This window comes from Otolemur garnettii, unplaced genomic scaffold (genome assembly GCF_000181295.1).
Source record: "Otolemur garnettii isolate 467f Iridium unplaced genomic scaffold, OtoGar3 scaffold00243, whole genome shotgun sequence".
NCBI lineage: Eukaryota > Metazoa > Chordata > Mammalia > Primates > Galagidae > Otolemur > Otolemur garnettii.
In genome coordinates, this window is record NW_003852638.1 from 851,338 (window position 1) to 862,666 (window position 11,329).

General features: G+C 39.6%; 1 pseudogene across 1 annotated transcript; it reads right to left on the reverse strand.

Moving 5' to 3' along the window:
• Window positions 1–4,825: 4,825 nt before the first annotated feature.
• LOC100943835 lies at window positions 4,826–5,727 on the reverse strand (annotated as a pseudogene). Its single transcript, XR_154869.3, has one exon. The product of XR_154869.3 is annotated as a chloride intracellular channel protein 1 pseudogene (transcript).
• Between the last annotated feature and the right edge of the window lie 5,602 nt (window positions 5,728–11,329).

The following is an 11,329-nucleotide window of genomic DNA, read 5'->3' on the forward strand; positions in this document are numbered from 1 at the left end:
CATACAACAGTTAGTTAAAAGTACTTCATTAAAAACACCCTACACAGCAGCATGTTTGGGTGCTTCCAAGGTAAGCCAGTCTTCTGTGAACTAGTTATAAGATGATTTTTCTCTCTATATAAAAGGCCTTTTTGACTTTTCTTTCTGAATCCTCATGTCATTCCAAACTTGGAGAAGCCAGATTCAAGAAGCAAGAGGCGGGGAGGAGAAGAGGAAGAAGAAATAAAAAGTTTTTATTTTTTTATAATAAAAAAAATAGCTAAACTCATCATACCTCTTCTGCAGGCTTCCAAGCTGGTTCGGCCCCAAGCTAAGGAGGGATTAAATTTTAAATTGAATAAGAGCTTGGCACTTTCATTTTATATTTAACTGGCTTTCTGATACTTGAAAAAGTAGCCAGAAAAACCATGGAATCTTCCTGGTATTTCATTTAGAGCATAGAAAGATGATTTGGCAAAATTTGGTTCAAAGTGTTTTACAAATAATAATGAACTATTAGTATATACCCTATTTCCTCATTCTAAGCTGCTTTCCCCAACCTTGTTTGTGTATGTTTGTGTTTATATATATATTTCTATATTATTTTCTTCTGAAACTGAGATGCATCTTAGCACCAGTGAGTACATTTGTGAAGGTAATTTTCTTTATTTCTTTTCCTTCCTCCTTCCCTCCATTTCTTCTTTTCTCTCTTTTTCTCTCCCTTTCCTTTCTTCTGAATAGCCATAATTAAATCTATGCTGTATTTTACAATCAGAACTGAGAAGTTACTGCAAATTCCCTTGTTTAATCCAGTATTTATAAATTGTATATGATATTTCCCTGGTGGAAGACTGCTTCTTAAGAACGTCTGTTCTATAAATTAGAATATACATATTCCAATTTCTTTGTGTTATCAGGCAAAGAAAACTCAAAGCAAGTTAAAAAATGGAAAACTTCATTTCCCTATTTTAACTCCTATTAGGCAAAATACTTTTTCTGTAGGGGGTATGTTTTCCTTTTTTAAGATGGTTCCAGAAAGAGAGAAGAAAAAGAAGTTTATTTCTGTGGGAAAATTTGGGACCAAATTGCTAATTTCTTTATTAACTTTTACTTTTCTGATTTTTCAAAATTATACAGTAAATGTCAGAAGCAGATACCAGTTCTTCAAATCTAATAAAAAACAAAACAATAACAATTACAACCATCACAAAATGTCCTCATTTTTGACCAGCTACATGGAAGTTTCTACTTTATATGACTTAAAAGGCGAGAGTTAGAGAATTTTGAAAAGGTGAAGTTTCTAGTGGAAAGGCTGACAGACCCTTCACTACAAGCCTGTTGCCAGGCGCTGCTGTAATAAAGGGTGGCCGGCAGCTGGGAGAGCTAGCTGGGGGCTGCATGCTGAGATTTATTAAATATCTAACTATACGGCACTTCAGAAGTGGTTTTTAAGAAGTTGGCAACCTTGTAACTCATTCCCAACTGACACATTCCACTTCATAATTAGTGCTGTGCTAATATGATCCTTGCTTTTTAATTATTTTCCTGTAAAACAGGACTGTTTGAAAAGACAAAGATGTACTTCACCAGGCAATCAGAAATCCATGAGGTTGGATTCTCCAGACACTTCTGTGTATCTGGAATCCATGGAGAAGGGAAGGCAGCTGACATTTCTTCTGTTTCTCTGCAAAGCCGCCTACATATCTCCAGCTTTTATTTCAGCCTATGCTGTCAATCTCCTCGCTCATAACATCTTGTTTTTCCTTTGACCTGATAATGTGTAGAAAACAGATTGCTGTTCCTTCTTGATCTCACTCCTCATGGACAAGTGTCGATAGATACAGCCTGCCAAATAGAATGACTGCGGTGGGCACAGATACCAGACATTTCAACAATGGACCTAGTGTGTTTCACTTTGTCATTATTTCCTGGAGTTGCCATGATGGATTTGCAGTGTGGGTGCTCAGGTGAGGTGGAATGATGTTTCCCAGAATTGTTGAGCTGCTTGGCTTGTGCCACAACACGTGAGAGGTGGAAGTGACTTGCAAGGTTGTTTTTTTTTTTTTTCCTTAAATGTCCTCTCCACCCCTAACCTTGGGGCTCAGCTCTAGTGGTGCTGGGGTAGCTCTCAACACACTCTCACACGTGGTCACTTCTCCAAGTCCACTAGGTTATTCTTCAGCTTCTTCACCTCCTGGGTCAAAGTGTGTATTTTGCCCTGTAACAAACAAGGTAGGTGCCAGAGTCCCATCACTTAATTTGGGTGTTTGGAGAGACCACTCTAGTGAGCTCTAGCTCATTGCCATGGGGTCAGGATTGTCCCTGCTCTGCCCCACTTCATGCTTACCTTTCTCCCCTTACTTTGGGGCCAGCACAGGCACAACAGTCTTATGCAGATTGTATATAATTCCTTATTTTATATCACTGTAATGATCCTGCTCTTCTGACCCCAGTCTACCTGATATAATTGCAGATTCATTCACAACTTTCCCTGGAACTCTTCTCAGGAACTCTTTAATCAGTTTTTGCCATTGAGGCAGAACAGGCATCTTTTTTACCTTTTATAACTGAGGAAAACTGTAGGAAGAGGGATTCAGTGGTTTGACTTTAGTAGTAAATACCAGAGCCAGGATTTGAATTTGGGCCTTCTGAGCCTGGACCTAGTATACCCTGAGTGGTCCCCATATGTAAATTGGAAGCAAAAGAGGTACTAAGTGTAAAGATGTTCAGTGTCATCTGTAATCAGGGTCCCCCAACACTGAGATGCAATTTTCCATGCATTTGGCTGGAAGAAGTTTTTTAAAGGTTGATGTGAACTGCTGGTATCAACTACTGGTATAGCCACTTGGGAGGACAATTTGGTATTTACTAAGATTTGAAGGATTCATATCCAGGGCCCAGCAAATTCATTTTGTGCTATTTGCTTGAGCACACACTTCCATGGGTACACAAGGAGACATTTTCAAAGATGTTCAATGGAACCAAATGAATGTGCATTAGCATGGCTAAAAGGAGGACAATACATCCATACCCCAGAACAAAATACATCTTTTATACACTGATGGAGACAGCACTTCATGAATATCGTAGAATTAACAAGAAGCAAATCACAAAATGATATCTTTAATAGAGTACAATTCATGAGAAAGCACACAAATTAAACAGGGCTATATATTTTCCTTGAACAAATATATGTAAGTAAAAGTATTTTAAAGAAATTGGCAAGCTAACGATGATTAGAAGAGAGAGGGAGGAAATGGGGATTGGGAGTGATAGAGTTTAATTTATAATTTCTCACTTATTTTACAAAGAAAATGAATTTATTACCTACGTAATAATTTTTTTTTGCTCTAAGAATAAAAGTAATATGTCTGTAAGATGAGGTATAGGCTTCACTGAATAGTAAAAGAGGAATGGCATGCTTGAAATAATTTAGTTAACACTTCCATTTTATAGAGGAGGAAATTGGTGCCCAGAGAAAGCAAAGGATTGGCTGAAGGCAGAATGCAATAAAAATTTGAAATCAGGAGTATCTCAGAAAAATTTGTAGCAGAGTTTGTGAAATTATTTGCTAATAATCCCTGAAAATACTAGTATGAAACCAGCATGCATTTCAGGACACTACTGTGGGACCCTCTGAACAAACCAGATTCAGCCTCAGTGTCCATGATTTGGTCAGTTGACAATGTTGCCCAAGGACCCTGTTAAGATCCTGCCAACACCTTACTATCACCTTTGATTCTTATAGTCTATTGTTAATTCTGTAAGTTTTTCTAACATCTTCAGCTCTCATTGCCTCAGGAAATTCACTTTCTCTGGAGTATGTTAAAAAAATACTTTGATCTTTGTTTTTCCTCAAACTAAGCCATCTTTGCGCTATTTACCTGGAGGGTAGAAAACTCAGAGGCAGCTCCCTATAAAGCTGATCTTTAAACTAATAGAAATGTGTTGGTAATAAATTCTAAGCTCATTTTCATGAGGCCTTGGGAAGGAGGGAATTGAGTTGTGCTTCTGCAAATATACAGCACAGTCATGGGGTGCATAATGAGGTTCTGGTTGAAGGTGATGAACCACATGTACCTACAATGATGGTCCCACAAGATTATAATGGAGCTGAAAAATTCATCTGGCTTAGTGACATCATAGCTATTTTAATGTCGTAGCTTAACTCATTACACAGATGTCTGTGGTGATGCTGCTATAAACAAACCTACTGTGCTGCCAGTTGTATAAAAGACTAGGATGTGCAATTACGGACAAATACGTAATTCTTGATAATGATGATAAAGAACTATAGTACTGGTTTATGTATTTACCATACACCACTTTTTATTGTTATTTTAGAGTGTAATCCATATATATGCATATATATATATTAATTGATGTATATATATACACACATACATATATACATAGCCTCAGGCAAATCCTTCAGGAGATATTCCATAATAAAGCATTGTTATCACAAGAGATGACAGTGCCATGTGTGTTATTGCCCCTGAAGATGTTTCCAGGGACAAGATGTGGGTGGAAGACAGTGACATTGATGATTTTGACCCTATGTAGACCAGGTAATTTATGTGTTTGTATCTCAGTTTTTATAACTTTTTTTTTTTTTTTTGAGACAGAGTCTCATTCTGTTGCCCTGGATAGAGCAGCATTATCATAGCTCAGGGCAACCTCAAATTCTTAGGCTCAGGAGATCCTTCCGCCTCAACCTCCTGAGTGGCTTGGGACTACAGGCACCCACCACAATGCCCAACTAGTTTTTCTATTTTTTTTAATTCTGCATTTTATTAATGAAATACATTGTCCTACCTACCCCACCCCACAATAAAACTCTCACTCAGGTCCCCCATCCATTTCTGTCAGCCCTCTTCCCTCCTAATCTGGCCCTGCACAAGTGCTCCAAGTGATTCCCACTGGCCATTTTGGAGTGTGTCCATTGGATACCAAAGTGGAAACTACTCAGAGCCTTCGTGGAGAAAACAGAGGTGGCTAAGAGAGCTCCAGGAGGGGCTTCTTTGAGGGCCTTGGTCACTTGCTTGTAGGCTAGCTCGATTTCTTCATCATCTGGACAGGTGGAAGCAAATTCTTCCCGAGCATAGGCATTGCTCAAGTACCAATGCACTCCACGGAAGGCCTCAGGGATGGTGAATCCCCTGTACTTCTTACACTACCTGTACTATGTGGAGTTTTAGCAACAAGTTGCAGTCAGCCAGGGTGAGCTCATTGCCATCCAGAAACTTCCTCTGAGAGATGCCTTCGTCTTCAGCACTGGTTTCATCTACTTCTTCTGGGAGGGGGGATGTCAAGTAATTATCTAAAATCTTCAGGGCTTTCAGGAGCCCCTTTTCCAGACTATCATTGAGTGCTGGGTTTGAATTCTTGATGTAGGCAGAAAATTTGGCCAATATGTCCAGTCCTGCTGTGTTGGACTCAGGGTTCAGAGCTGCCAACTTGGGGTACCTGGGAGGGCACAGCACTGCCTCCAGAAATTCCCCAATCTTATTGGTGTCTGTGTGTACTTCAGTGCCATACAGCAGGAATGGGAGCTGCCCTCCTGGGCATAGCTTCTGCACTGTCTCGTTCCTCCTCTTGGTGTCAACGGTGGTGACGTTGAAGGTGACTCCCTTGAGCCAGAGAACCATGAACAGTCTCTGGGAGAAGGGGCAGTTCCCAATCTTGGCCCCATCACTGCCAGCCTTCATGAACAATTCGACCTGCAGTTGTTCTTCAGCCATGGTTGCATCGAGCTAGTTTTTCTATTTTTAGTAGAGATGGGGGTCTCACTCTTGCTCAGGCTGGTTTCTAACGCCTAAACTTAAACAATCCACTTGCCTGGGCTTCCTAGAGTACTAAGATTACAAGTGTGAGCCACTGTGCCCAGCCTGTATCTTAGTTTTTAACACAAAAGTTTAAAAAGTAAAAATAAAAAGTAAAAAATTTTAAAAATATAAAAAGCTTATAGATTAAGGATATACAGAAAGACATTATGTTGGTGGTTGTTGTTGTTGCAGTTTGGCTGGGCCCGGGTTCAAACCTGCTACCCTCAGTATATGGGACCAGAACCCTAGCCACTGAGCCATAGGCACCGCCCTCAGAAAGAAATATTTTTATACTGCTATACAATGTGTCTGAGTTTTAAACTGTTATGAAAACAGTCAAAAAGTTAAAAAAAATTTAAAGGTTTGTACAGTAAAAAGGTTACAGTAAGCTAATTTATCATTGAACAAACAAAAACATTGTTTTATAAATTAGCGTAGTTTAAGTGTACAGTGTTTAGGGCCTTCTCATTCACTCACACTCGTTCACTGACTCACCCAGAGCATCTTCCAGTTCTGCAAGCTCCATTCATAGTAAGTGCCCTAGGCCAGTATATCATTTTTATCTTTAATATTGTATTTTTGACTGTACTCTTTCTACGTTGAGCTAGGTTTAGAGACACAGACATCACTGTGTTATAACGTCTTACAATATTCACCACTGTCACAGGTTGGACAGGCTTATAGCCTCGGAACAATAGACCATACCAAATAGGCTGGGCGTGCAGTAGGTTATGCCATCTAGGTTTGTGTAGTCACTCTGTGATGTTTGCACAATGATGAAAGATGAAATTGCCTAATAATTCATCCCCAATGTTAAGTGATGCATAAATATAAATACACTTGGCCTCCTCAAGGGAATAACCATGGAAGTTATACGGCCCAACAGGTATGAGTCCTTTTGGCCAATGGCCTGATGACATTCTGTTCCTTGGCTCTGCTTGATGAATAGACTAAAAGTGTCCTGCCTTGTACTCATCATTTAAGTGTTCTGTATTTCATCCCTAATTCTGAAGGTCTTCCTTTAATCGCTGACCTACATGAATCTCTGTAAGTCAGGTGCTTCCCTCCAGATCACTTGGGGTCACTCCACTTGTATTGCGATGATCTACTGTGTGCTTTTATCTTTTGCAGTATTGTGAGCAGAGGGAGAGCTGGGTGCTGGTGGGGACCAGGTTCAGAAATAAGGGGCCTCGCTGTGACTACATTCACTGTGGGTCTCACGATCTTCTATCACCATCTTCACCGCAATATACTCTCATCACAGTTCCAACCACCACCACACAATATGGCCTCCAAACAAAATTGTTGGCTAGATGCCACTTCTGGGGACTCCACTTAGAGAGAACAATGGCTTTTCTTCTTGCCCCCACCTGTCCCCTAGCTACATGTCTGTCCCCATCCTCTGCACCTTGGCAGCAAAGTCTTTCCAGGGCTATCATTTCCTCCTCTCCAGCGAGGACTCTTGTGCTGCTTCCAGGAGCAATTCTCTTTCTGGCTTTTGAGGATGTCTCATCATTCTGCTCAAATCTGGTTCCATCATGCAGAAATAAAGGCCCTTGAGCAATTGAGAATGGCTATAGTTCTCAAAATGTTCTACTCCATTAATTGTGTTTATAAGTTTCACCCTCCTCCCCAGCAAAAATAAATACTTATATTTTTTTCTGTACTTTGCTGCCTGGGGATGTAGTATTATATTATATCCTTCTTTCACCCTCTGATACTTGGGAGGTGGGCAGAGGCCATGCCCTTTGCTTCACCTTTATGCTGAGTCTCAAAGGAGCCCCAATCCAAGGCTGTCCAGCTGCCAGTCCCCTCCAAACCCTACTCTTTCTAGCTTAACACTTCTGAGCTCTGATTCAATGCATATCAACACACACCATAGCTTTTACTCATATTCTTCAACCTACTGAAGAGAAAAATACTCAAGTAGACTGTGCTACCAGAACGAAAGTACACATTGGCAGCTAGTATGGAAGAAGTGACCTGCTGGTTTAATGTTTCCCCATTTCATTCTCTTAACAAGCATATCTGAATTATCTAGCGCCAAAATATTATGCTACCTATGTGCTCTGTGAAGTTTCTCTGCTACTTATCCAGTGGTTTTGCCTCCAGTGTGATGTTTTGTGTGACTGTGGTTATATGAGGTTTTGAAATGGTAAGGATTCCATTGCGTAATGCCTTGACCGATTTATTAGAAAGTGGGGCTCCTGACCTCCTACTTATCTACCTAGATTTTCAACATTTACCAGAAAGAGAAATCCCTTTGGGAATTTCAGTGAGTATGGTTTTTTGTATGGAGATGATGGAGAAATAGAAATTAGTTGACATTTCACCAGAAGTGGCTTATTCCACTACTAATAAAATCAATGAAAAACATATAAACATCTCTTACATACTAGATGTTTGGGAAATAAAAACTGTGAATAAAAGGTGGCCCTATTCTCAGTGAGGGGAACCTTACATGCACTTGACGAAAATTAATAATCACCAACTTCTTCTGCCATGCAACTGGGCTCTATCCTGCTGGTGGCATTAGGATAGCCTATTGTTCTACTCTCTCTACCTCTACTGACCCCAGCTCAAACCTTTCTGGGAGAGCTGGCAGGATGAACCCTTTCTTCACTGTGATCACAAGTTCCTACCAGGACTCAAGATTCCCCCCTCCATTGTTACCATTCCTGCTCCTATCTGAACTATGGAAAGGGCCATGACTGGATAACTTAGACCCAGTGAATGAAGAGTACGAGGAATTAAAAGAATGTGGACTTTTCAGAGAAGGACATACTATAGTCAGAAAAAGTCTGAACTCGGGAATTACTTTGTTCTATATTTCTGTATCAAAACCCCAAAAGTGAGAATCACCTTAGACTAGGATACAGCTGAGCCCTGTTGGCAATCTTTAGGCTGGATGGAGCTCTGCCCATGAGGAGGGCTGTGAGGGGAGAAGCAGGGAGCAGGGCCACTTTCTGGATCCCAGAATGTTAAGGCAGCATCTTCTAAGATATCTCATGTGGGCAGTGGAGATCATAAAAAAAGACAACCAGCCTTTAGGGTTCAGGTAGAGTGTTCTCTAAGCTTATACTGAGTTCCTGGCATTGAAAGCCTAGGAAAGGAAAACACGGTTAAGGGTTAGTAAGAACTTTCCAGAAAGTGGGAAATTTCCATCTTCTTCAGAGTCTGCTGTTGAGTTTTAAATCTTTAGCTTGGTGGATACCAATCAGTACTTTAAAATGCAAGAATTCAAGGAAGTTATTCCGTGCTGCAAACAGGAACTTGAAAACTTCCCTTTTGGTAGGCCTAACCCAAGGTAAAGGGAGAAGAGGTCTAGAAAGGCAGACATTACTCCTGCAAAGGTATCCCAAATGAAGGACTGAACTGACTATATTTAGAAGCTTTCACATTCTGTAATACCCATCTCTAAGTATATTCTTTTTCTGAAACAATGGAATGGATAATGATTTGAATTTTCATATGTGTTGAATTTTCTTGATCAATTGAAAGAAAAATTGTTTTCTAGGCTTCCCTTATTTGCCTGAATCAGTCTCGAAAGTGGTCTATTCACTTTGTACACTATAGATGTGGCTTTGGCAAACCATATATGTATTCTTTGAAGTAAATACTCTAGGAATATGTGGCCTTTAAAAAACTTGAATGCAAAGAGTTGGGAAGTTGGTTTTGAGTCCAGGCCTGCCACCTGCTAAGCAGATGACCTTGTAGAAATGACTGAGTAACTGACTCTTTGTGATTAAGAATGAAGCATTGGTTTAGATGGTCTCCAAGCTCCAATATAAGAACCTATGATATTTTTTATGAACCCAGGAATTTATATTGACATCCTTTCTCTCCTATGATTTAAAGAAGAGGGGGCTGACCAGTAAATATAAATGATTTTCCTTCTCTAACACATTCATCCCATAAATTAGCATTAATCTACTCCTCACCTTTTCCTACCCTTCCTATGATGTATATTCCTCAATAGGTTACAGCCATCCTAATAAAACATAGGAGGGGGGGGTTAAGTATTATTGCTGAGCAAACCAAATTTTTGAAAATTGTAATCTAGATCCTAGATGCTTCATTTGCCTTACATGGAATGTGCTAAGGAGATGAAATGGACTGCTCTGCCTGATAGAAAATTTGGCATTTCAACCTCTTATGATGCCACATATGGAATTATTTCACCATTTAGCAACATGGGGGTCAAAGCCAAATTTATATGAAGAACAAATGGACCCACAGCTAACAGGGAAAAACTGCTCCAATTTAGGCTTGTTAAATATTATTATCCTGAGAAATAAGCAGGGAGGAAATGAATTCTGCTTAAAACACGCTAAAAATGTCTTAGGATCTTTCTATTCATTGTCATTCTTCTAGCAAATAGACAAGAGCTATGAGACACGCGATGCTATTCAGTCTATTACACTAAGCATTATTTTAAATAGCAAATCCAGCTATCCTATATAAAGAATTTTATCTGAAGATACTGCCTCTGAGAAGGATATTAAGGACTTCAATACAGCCAAGGCAATATGGATCAAGATTGGCCTTTCTGATCTCTTAGATGAGTCAGTGGCTTGTGGTTTAGAAACTAAGACCTGGTTCTTCCAAAATATTTTCCATGCTATCTGGACCAAATGTTTGAAATTTCTTTTTCAATGACTACCTCTCCTTTTACAACTAAAAATGAGACGTGAGAGTCAAGTGCTTCTATAGATATAGCAAGAGCACCTTGGCTAAAGTTCTCACATGGAAATGACTGATAGAAAAATTTGTTCTTAAAGAAATGAATTTTAGTGGAGTAGCTGGGGATGGCCACAAAAAGGACACATACTACTCAGTAGAGTGGAGGGGGTATAACATAGAGCAAGACTTGGCAGACAGACTGGACTGGAGAAAGACAAATCTTACTGCATTTTTAAATCTCAATTTTAGCTAATGTGGGAGATATAGACAATTGTTAGACTTTTGCCAAAAGTTGAGTCTTTAGCACTGACTTTCAAAGAAAGACCTTGATCTGTAATGTGTGACATTAGGGACATTGCAAAAAGGAGTGGTCCCACATATATTCAGCAAGCCATTAATTACTATCTGAAATTCTTCACTTGGTGTGTTCCCTTTGGTGCAGATGTGTGCTGAAAGGTAAATATCTTTGGAAGGATTATTACTTTGCAAGTAGGACCCTTTATATTCACATAAATATGTATATGTATGGAGAGAAGGAAGGACAGGAAAACAGAGCTGATAGGGGAGATAGAAAAGCCATCAGTGGGTGCCTGAGAAGGATTTGGAAACTAATAAAGAAGAAAAATAGAAAAAAAGATGCAGAAAGAGGAATCTGAGGCAATGAAATCTAGTCACAATGATAACAGTTAAAACAAATATAACACATGCTGTGTGGTTTCTATACTCTAGGCACTCTTTTGAGTCTTTTAAGCATATTTACTTATTAAGAGAACAAATTTGCCAGTATCATCACATGAATATCTGCTCTTGACTTATTCCTTTGCCAGATATTCACTGGG